Source organism: Ixodes scapularis, unplaced genomic scaffold (genome assembly GCF_016920785.2).
Source record: "Ixodes scapularis isolate PalLabHiFi unplaced genomic scaffold, ASM1692078v2 PGA_scaffold2__306_contigs__length_199485367, whole genome shotgun sequence".
Taxonomy (NCBI): Eukaryota; Metazoa; Arthropoda; class Arachnida; order Ixodida; family Ixodidae; genus Ixodes; species Ixodes scapularis.
Window position 1 is genome coordinate 15845682 of NW_024609857.1, and position 10742 is coordinate 15856423.

General features: G+C 49.3%; 1 pseudogene; it reads left to right on the top strand.

Annotated features, from left to right (window-relative positions):
- Positions 1-4224: 4224 nt before the first annotated feature.
- Positions 4225-4915, top strand: LOC115323398 (annotated as a pseudogene).
- Positions 4916-10742: the final 5827 nt, after the last annotated feature.

Genomic DNA, 10742 nt, shown 5'->3' on the forward strand with positions numbered 1-10742 from the left:
TCGCCTTTCATGGTCCCAAGACCTTGAAACAGTGAAGGAAAGCCTTTTTCCGAGACTTTGTCGACAAACTTAACTATTCTTAAGGGACACATGCAAAGGAAAAAAACATTTTTTTTAAACAGCTTAGATGATAAAAGGATATCATAAAACAATTTTACAACCAAGAAAAAAATTTTTAGGGCTATATTTACGGCGCTATACAAATTTGTAGTTGGCGCCGCGGAAAAGTGGCCCTTGACGGGCCCATATTTGTCATGTGGTGCTTGCGCTCTTTCGGAAGCTTCCTATGGCCTCTAAAAGTAACTTATTCATCTTTGTTTGAAGTACAACAAAAAAGTGAAAGCTGCTTACAACTCCCTGTAACGCCGAATATGAGCGCAGCTCTTGAGGAGGAGGAGGGGGGGTTAAACTAACCAGGGGGGGTCACGTGACCTTGGGGGTCACGTGACCCCCACTGCCGATGATGTCATCACTGACGTCACTGATGACGTTATCAGTGACGATGACGATGCGGGTGCCGATGACGTCATTAGTGACGTCACTGATGACTTCACCAGTGATGATGACGATGCGAATGTCGGTGACGTCATCAGTGACGTCGCTGATGACGTCATCAGTGATGATTACGATGACGATGCGGATGTCGGTAACGTCATCAGTGATGATGACGATGCGGATGCCGGTGACGTCATCAGTGATGATGACGATGCGGATGCCGGTGACGTCATCAGTGACGATGACGATGTGGATGCCGGTGACGACATCAGTGACGTCACTGATGACGTCATCAGTGATGATGACGATGCGGATGCCGGTGACGTCATCAGTGATGATGACGATGCCGGTGACGTCATCAGTGATGATGACGATGACGATGTGGATGCCGGTGACGTCATCAGTGATGATGACGATGTGGATGCCGGTGACGTCATCAGTGATGATGACGATGTGGATGCCGGTGACGTCATCAGTGACGATGACGTCATTGGGGGGTCACGCGACATCGGCGGGGGTCATGTGACCTCAGGGGAGTCACGTGACCCCGGTGGGGGGCTCGCGCGGTGCATTATGGGACATTTCCCATGATGCACCGGGGTCACGTACCCCCCCACGAGGTCACGTGACCCCGGTGGGGGGCTCGCGCGGTGCATTATGGGACATTTCCCATGATGCACCGCGCGGTTACGCCGACGGCGACGCCGCTCAAGCCGGAAACGGGCCCCTAAGAGCTGCGCTCTAAAAACTAAGATGAATAGGTAACTTTTTGAGCCCAAAGGAAACTCCTGAAAAAGCACAAGCAGACGTGGTAGACCTGTGCGCCGGTCAGACGACGGCGGCGGCGCCCCGAAGCAGATGAACTTGTGCGGCGGCGGCGGCGTGAAGAAACGCGTTGAAGCGGCGTTCACACAACGCTCAGCGTGCGGCAACGACGTAGCGCGGCGGCGCGCGGGCCTACCACGTGATCAGCGGCGGCTCCCGCGAGCGCCAACTACAAATTCGTATAGCGCCGTAAGTATCGTTCTAAAAATTTTTTTTCTTCGTTGTAAAATCGTTTTATGACGTCCTTTTTTCCATCTAAGCTGTCTAAAAAATGTTTTTTTCCTTTGCATGTGTCCTTTAAGGCTTCAGTGGCTGGTAAACCCAGGGTGACGGACTTCACAGATTCTACGACAAAGACAGTTTGTCGAGTGGTACTGCGCTTCCACGAAATGGTGGCAACGAACTGTCCTTTTACCTTCAACTCATCGTTGCCTGGGCCTTTTAAAATTACATCGCAACTCTAGCTGCCTTGATAATCCTGGGAATGACGTCAGAATCACCGAAACTTTAGCTCCGGTATTGACTTTAGCGGTAACAACTGTATCGTTTACAGACACTTGTACCGTGCGAGCCTTCGCGCTACTGCTGGCTAAAGTACCAATAAAGGTCACACGCTTCGTAGTCCCTTTTCTCCCAGCCTGGTCTACGCCTACCTTAGACGGCATGAAGCACACTGCGGCGAAGTGTCCTCGCTTGCCGCACTTGTGGCAGACCGCTCCTCTAGCCGGGCACGAAGACCGGGAGTGCGGACCTCTTCCGCACGATGAGCACTTCGGAGCGCCGTTGCCTTTGTGTCCACCTCGCCGGCTGTTCCGCGGGTGACGCCCCAGAGCTTGTTCTCTGCGAACTGCGTCCACCTCTGTCGTTGACGAGGCAGTCTCGGAATGTTCCGCCGAGCCCACGGTGTAGGAAGGCTCTTTAGGCGTGGAGACTCCTCTCCTCGCCTCGCCGGAACGGCGAACACATCATGTCCCTTCTTTCCTATGTTTTCTCCGCCTGCCCCTAGAGGGCGCCAAAACGTTCAGGCCGTCCGGTCGCCGGCCCTCGCGCCGGAACGTGGGCTAGTCACCCATTGCTTACGCCGCCTCTAATTGTTTACAATTTCTTTTTTTTTTTTTTACTATGGTGTTTGGCTTGATGCTCGGTCGTTGTTCTCCGAATTGGAGGTGCCTCGTAGAGGATTGTCTTGCATGCTCTAGACGCAGACACAACAGACTGCCCATCTGTTCAGGGTCGGATTCTGTCTGGCGGGAATGCAGACGCCGTAGAAAGAACACACCGACGGCAACATTCTTGTATAAGGCAGACGACGTAGACAAAACAACACCCACGGCACCGTCGGTTCCGATGTCCGAAACGCTTCTCCAGTTTCGGTCGAACGTGCAAAAGGTTTCGGATCGCACGCCAACCGTCTCGTCGTTCGTTTGGTCGGCGTCCGCACCGTAATGCAAAGTCAATCCTCACAAACACAGGGAGGCTGAGACGGGTCATAAGTGTCCCTTGTTCGTATCTCTACTCTCGGGTTTACAACTGCTCAGCTTTTTTTCAGTTCCGCTGTTTTGCTTGGACTGCATTTTTGTGCATCTCGGCTTGTAGCACCGGCATGGACTGACATTGCTGAGCATGGGACGCAAGTGCTTTGTTCCGAATTGTAATTCCGGTTACAAGAGTTGCAAAGAAAAGGTGACATTGTTCAGCGCTCCTTCAGACCCTGAGCGTTTGGCACAATGGGCAAGAGCGATTCCTCGCAAGGATCGGAGGCTAATGTCGAAAGACACTGTGTGCGCCAAGCACTTCCCAGAGGATATGGTGTTGAGGACAAAATACTATGGCGAACTCGGGAGTGAAGTCTTGCTTGACAGTCCAAAACGACCAGTTCTGTTGCCACATGCTGTGCCGTGCATATTTCCATCGTGCCCCTCGTACCTGTCGACCATTTCCAAGAAAAGAAAATCGCCAACGAAGCGGAAATCTCCAGCGCTTCCAGCACGAAAAAAACTGCGAAGATCACCAACATATGAGGCATTGGGCACAAGCCATGGAGATTGTAGCCGCGATCAAAGTAGAAATCTAATTGACGCAGCCACGAAAGAATCGGGGGAACACAGTGTCGAAGCTGGACCAAGTGCTCAAAGGAACAACTCTACAGACGACGTGACCAGTGATGAAGCAGCTCCAGGATTTACGACAGTTACGCAGGACCGCCATACAAGTTGGGACTCGTCAACAGTGATGGAGCAACGAGGACCTTCCACAATCACAGCAGAATGTCTTGAGCCTGCTGATGTTCTCTTGCCGAGCCCGGCCTGGGGTCACCACACGGTTCCCGTGGAAGGTCTGCGCAACTTCAGCCTCAGAGAGGTTCGGCTGTCACCAGGTATGCCCCCGTGTTCTGTGAAGATGCTTCATTTAGAAGAAAAGACAAAGGGGAAGTTTTAAATAATGACGTTTGCTTTCGAGAGAAAGGTTGAACTTGCAACGTTGCCGAACACCTGCCAGCTAAAAATCACAGAGGATTGGGATGTTGTCAGCGAAGCACTGGAGTTCTTCCACAAAGTTAATCTTTGTGCCGGGGGACCAACTTGAAGCAAATTTCCGAATGTTCACCCTGAATGTGCCTACGTCGACAAAAGGGGAGTTTGGAGACACAACTGCTGTACACTTGTTGATAAAGAGAGAAAGCAGTGTAACTCTTGCGCCAGCTTGAACAACACTCTTCGAATTCATCAGACTCGACGTGAAAAGCGAAAGACTGAGTGGAGGATAAGAATCCCCCTAAATCCTTCAAAAAAGAGCAAGGTCGCGCAGTTGAGGAAACAGCGTATCGCGCGCTACCGCTCCCAATTGCGTCTTCTAAGATCAAGACAAAAGCTGGAAGCTGAATTGCTAGCATGCCTGAAAGAACTTAAACTGTGGGAAGAGGATGGTCTGAAGGAACCTCTGAAGGAGGTCGATCTGCCTGATGCTCAACAGATGCTTATCATGGAATGTGTTTCTGCAGCGAAAACGAAGTCAAAGAAGGGAAGGAGATACAGAGACAACTGGCTGCTACTGTGCCTCCTGCTTCACATTCGTACACCGGCAGGGTACCGGTTTCTAAGGAATAACATTTTGCCCTTGCCTGCGGTTGAAACTGTCCGCCGTTATATCGCCATGGTCGGTCTAAAATGTGGTTTCAACACAAACGTTTTCACTGCCTTGAAGAAAAAGCTATCATCTAAGCCCGAGTTTGCCCGACATGGAATCATCCTTTTCGACGAGATACAAGTGCGGAAAAAAAGCAAGTGTGTCGGCTCGAGGACGCTCAGCTACGTAGGCCTCGTTGATCATGGCAAAGACGAGCACAAGAGTTCCGACCTAGCAGACCATGGGTTGGTGTTTATGTTTTGCCCTTTCGGAGCGAGCTATGCACAACCGATTGGTGTGTTTGCATCAAAAAATGCTACGCGAGGAACTGTGCTGTGCCAGCTACTTTTGCAGGCAATAACCTTGCTCGAGGCAGCTGGTGCTGTGGTTGACGGTGTTGTGAGTGACGGGGCCAGCACCAACAGGACGATGTGGAGACAACTTGGAGTCAGCGGGGAAATGAACAACGTGAAGAATTTCTTCGAACATCCGGTCGACCCATAAAGGAAGGTATATATGTTCTCGGACGTACCCCACCTTTTCAAGTGCATTAGAAACCGTTTGCACAAGCAGAAGTATCTCAAGTGTAAAGGAGCTGGATTAACTGGTCGGACTACACCGCAGTGTACCGAGAGGATAGCTATAATGCCGGCGATCTGAAAGTGTGCCCGAAAATTACGCATCGACACATTTACCCCTCAAACATGGACAAGATGCGCATAAAACTTGCAATGCAAATCTTTAGTAGGTCAATGGCTGGCGGGCTAGAATACTACCACGGAGTGGAACTGTTCAAGGACTATCGAGTTCACTCTGAGGTTGAACGACCTATTTGACGCTTGACGACATCCAGATGAGGGAATCCGCCAGGGAAGCCCGGACCTGAAAATATTGGCACGGGGCATTTATTGGCTTGACAGCTGGGAACGTGAGGTGCATGACAATACCATCTCGCCCGACATGTATTTTACGCAGAGTACCGCTCAAGGCCTTCGTGTCACCCTTAAATCTACAATAGACCTCTCCGTGTATTTGCTTACCAAGTGCAACTTTGATTACGTCCTCATGCAAATTCAATCAGGACGCAATTGAGCGATTTTTCGGCAAGGTGAGGCAAGCGGCTGGTGAGAATGATCATCCAGATATGCCAACGTTTCTGCAGCTGTACCGCACACTGACCCTTTACAGCTTACTGAAACCGACGAAGTTTGGTAACTGTGAAGTTCAAGGAGATGAGGACCCACTGTTGGACTTTACAACCTTTAAGGATGTTTTCAAAAGCAGGACGACAGACACCTACAAGCAACACATCGCAGAGTTGCGAACAAAAATTGATGGACTAATAGCGACCGAGAAATGGGAGTGCGAGGACGTTTTTCCCGCTGACGAGAGGATCCCTGAGGTAGTGGACTGCATAATATACTACGTCACTGGATTCCTGTCAAGAAGGATGAGACAGATGTTTAGCTGCACTGTCTGCAGGGACTCCCTATCTGTGACAGGAAATCAGGCACCTGAGGCGGCATTGACCAACTCAAAGACACAAGGTGGCCTCATCCACCCGAACTCTAAGCTTTTCAAGATATTGAGGGTGGCTGAGCAGTACATCTCGCAGCACTGCGATGAGCATGATGTCTTTTGCAACACTATCGACCACGTCAAAGAAAGTGGCGATATGTCATTTCCCTGCGACGCGCACAAGACTGACGCCATGGCCAGGATACTTCAGTACTACATGCTCATGAGAATGCGACAATACTGCAGAGGAAAAAACTGAGATGCAAAGAAGCAGTCTCAAGAAAAGAAGAAAGAGTCCCAACTGTGCGACTCGTAATGTAGAAAAGAACTCCAAAAGCAGCTATAGAAACAGTTTTAACAGCGTTTTTTTTAGTTTTCTTTTTACAGCGATTTTTTAAATTTTTTGTTGAAGTTTGTGATGATGTTATCATTATACTTATATCAGAAGTGCCATTAATAAAACAGGTTTGCTTTCCGTGATGAGTGTGGTTACTATAAAATTTTGCTGCAATCTGCTACATGCAAATGTAAGTGTACTAACAAAATGAACTTTTCAAAGAATGCTGCTTTCATTAACCTCTGCGTGCAAAATGTGTAACTTCGTGCCAATTCGGCCAGCAGTTCAATTTAGCAGAACTCAAAGGCTGCCTTAAAATGTAAAAGAATAATCACGTTAGCTGCCCTACATGTTGAAAAAAAGAAATTTAATAGTCCAGTTGAATCAATGGGAATTTGCGAACCCAATGTTTGTTTTTTTTGTTTTAGAAAAGCCATGTAAACGGTGCTTAAAACAATTCAGTTCCGTATTATCCGTTATCAAGGTTTGTGTTAATCATTCTTTATTTTTTTTTGCATTCTTTTTTTTTTCTTTCGGTTGCACTGAAGTTATCGTTTACCTGCGGTACAATCAGAGTTAATTAATTTTACAAACGCTTACCGACGTTAGTATTGCGCTACTGAGGAAACAAACGACGGGATGTAAGCTAGGCTAGAAATTATTTACAGGAGAGGGATATTTTTTTTTCACTTTTAGACCGCCGCGATGGCTGATATTAGGGAGTTACTCTTGTTTGTCCGTCTGCCATTTTTCGGGTTATGAAAACTTGAGTATGCTGAGAGAGATGATAGTTGAATGGCCCCACCTACATACCACATCGTACGCGAAGCGGTAGCCACCAGAAAGCAAGCTGCACGCCGAGCAGGCAGCTAGCACAGATAGCCTGGTGCGCTGCCGGATGGCCTGAAACTTACGGCGCCATCTGGGGGTGGCTTTGTGAAGAGAAGCGCACGGGGTGTCACTATCTGGTCACGGCGGAGAGCGCAGTGTACACCTTAAGAGCCTTCCTACACCGTGGCCGAGCCGCAGCGAAGCTCCCTCTGTTGTCTTTGCACAGTCTCCTTTAGGCGTGCGTTGGCAAAGGCGCTTGCTAGCATCAGCGTCGCGTCCATCTGGGGAGGTTCAGACAGCTTGGCATCCATCAGGCCCACAACGAAGTGGTCACGCACCAAGCGTTCTTTGACTTCTCCGTAGTCGCACCGGTCGGCCAGCGTGTGAAGCGCCGTAACGAACTGGTCCACTGTTTCCCCGGGTTCTTGAAACGACGGTGGAAGCCAGCGCTTTCGTAGACCAAATTGCGCGCCGCGACAAAATGGTCGTCGAACTTTTTCTTGACCAGAGAATAGTTTTTCGCTTCTTCCTCGGACAGGTTGAAGGTTTGAAATATCTTGCATGCCTGCCTTCCCATTGTGTATAGCAAGGTCCTTCCGTACCTGTGCTTCTTGCATCCGCTCGTTCAGTCCTGAGGCGAACCTCTAGTCGTCGAAGTCCAGCACCCAGGCGGGCCATTCCGACGTTTTGTCGAAGTTAAGACTTGGGGGCGGCTGGACAGGAAAAACCCCTGGCTGCGATGGAGCGCCTGGCCCGCGCCAGTGTTGCTTTCGTCGCCGACCATGCTTGAACTTAAATGGCAGCCATGGCGAAGAAGGGACGACGATGATGACGAGAGGGAGTAGGACGACGACGACGAGGGAGAGCAAGGGTGTCATCCCACTTCTGACACCATGTCGCGTTTGCTCCGGGATGAAGGCAAGACTTCCAACTTGGGGCCCAAACCAAGAAGTGCCCCGTTTATTGCCACACCCACATATATACACACATATCAGGTCACATGATGACAACCTTGCGCAGCACTCCTACGGCGAGCCATCTCGAAGCAGACAGTAGAGCGCGATAACTGATAGCCACGCGCGTCTTAGGTTATACCGCAGGAGCGATAACACTACAACGTGGAGGGGAAAGGAAAGGGGGTCATACATGCTTCGCCACTCCTGAAAGACGGAGAAAGTCTAACAGGGAGTCGAGGATGTGCTTCCTCTGCTGGTTCGCGAGGTCCAGAAGGGTCCACTTTTCATACGTTGTGGGTCTTCTTGCCTGTGGGGCAAGCTTCTTCCACGCTGCTTCGCGATACCGCAAACTTTCAGCGCAGTCCCACACGAGGGGGGAACATGTCGCCGGGACACCGCAGTATCCGCAGCTGGGGTCAATGCCTGGGTCGTTCGGGTCTGTAGGCTTATAAAATCTAGCCTGCCAGGTAGGCGTGATGGCCGTATTTGTTTGGAGCCGCCTGATGCTCACCTCCTCCCACCGGTTGTATTCCGCCGGGATCGGATAAGAATCTGGTGGAAGTAGTAAGATGAGCCTGAGTTTTCGGGCAAGTCTCTCCTCTCTTTTTATCTCATCTGAATCAGGTGGTATGTCAGGCCTTTCGTCTTGTTCTTGAGGTGCGAGGAGGGGATCGTGGCCTTGTGAAGGCAGGGTACACACATACATCCGTTTAGCTGCGGCTTCGTTCGCCCTGTCGTTTCCCGGGATGCCTTCGTGGCCTGGAATCCAGTCTATAATGACGATGACATACGGTTTTGATTTCTTAACAACGCTTTGTATTTGGAGCTTGATGTCATTCTGCGAGCGGCATTGTTTGCATTCACGGAGTGCTTCTTGCGAGTCTGTGCAAATAATTACATTGGGTCGTTGGGGGTGTCTGTGACTTCCTTAACAGCTTGCAGTATTGCCAACAGCTCTGCCGTCTTGGAGCTGCTCGTCTTGTACGTTTCCCCTCTTCATGTTTTGCCGCGGGTGGGTGAGCTCCATGCTATGCATGTGCGTCCAGCCTCATTTCTGGCCGCGTCGGTATAGAAGACATTGGTATCGCCTCCGAGTTGTTCAATCTTCTTTAGGTGTTCTTCACACTGGTGCTGCCACCTCTTCTTATTGTCTTTTCCTTGGTTTTGGGGGATTGGCCTACCTGTAGAGATATCCTCCATTTCCCATGGGGGCGGCGGATGTGCTGCAGTGCAACAGTTGTTGTGTCAAGGTCCGCGGTCTTTTCTAATTTCTGCAAGATGACTACCATGGTCCGAGCGAGACAGCCTTTTGAGCTGCCCCAGCACCATTTCGTCGGAAATTTCTCGGACCTTGTTGCACTATTTCTCCATGGGGCGCGGTGCCGTCGGGGCCGAGATGCGCTCCGATTGCAAACCGAAACTTAAAAACCCGTCGAATTTGTGTGGTCTTTTCAGAAAGCCGTAAAATGCTGTGCGTGCCTTCTATCGTTCTGCAAATTGTTGATGTAATGTTTTTCGGTGATTCTGCGCAATTTTCTAATTGAAACCATGCCCTTAAACACAATATTAAAAAGTAATTGCACAAAAATAATTAACACTAATTATCCCGGATTTTAATAATTTTCCTATATAGGCCCTGGCCAAGGACCAAAATGACATGCCTTTTTTTTTTTTTTTTTGTTATTGCGACGCATAGTGTTCGCAATATCGAATGTATCAACTTTTCGTGAAACACCCTGTATATTAAAGATAATAAAGGTCCGAGGACACTTCCCTGAGGCACCCCAGAGATCACAGGTACATGGGAGGAGACTGCATTGTTGAATTCTGTTGGTAAGGCCGATATGCATTCAACTTTTGGGTGGGTTGATTTAAAGTTGGTAAAGTTTTGAATTTAGGTAATTGCATAATTTGTTCAAATTACCGCACCGAAGTGATTAGTGGGCATTTCTAAATGATGCACAGCGTTGTAACAAATCACGTTCCTCGTTTGCTACGAAAAATAGTGCGACAATTTCATTGCCGGTTACTTTTGAGGAAATGCTGGGGCGACTTCACACTGGCACCGGGCTGGTGCTTTTCTCCCTTGTTTTGCCGCAGTGTTTGGGATAAATTATTTTAAGTTGGGACTTTACTAATCGCTTATCGTTTAGTTGGCCAAAAGAAGGAGCGTAGAAAGTCAAAAGCCAGCTTTTCGGTACGAACATTTCAAAATATAGCGGACTATTTTGTACCTTCTCTCCTTCGAAAGCTCTCCGCCTTTTCACTATGATACATCCACGGTTCCCAAAGCGCGTCAGCAGTGCAAACCTGACGTCAGTCGAGCCCAGCTCACGCATTGGACACGAGAACTGCGTCACTCGGACGTATGCGCTCGTCAACAATAAATCCGTCGACGAATATTCGGATTCGCGTTCGTGGCCAATGAGTGCCCCGACGGAACTTATTGTCACTGGGGAGTGACAACCTCTATGGTGTGCACAAAAATCACTGTGGAAGCTAAGAGTCATCGCACCGGTGCCGAAGAATGTAACGACGACGTGATTTCACAATTCGCATTTGAGTTGAGGATTAAAGCTAAGGAGGAAGAAGTAGGAAAATCGTTTCATGATTCCTTCAATTTCCACTATACTTCGTTTCAGCTTCGGTCAAGA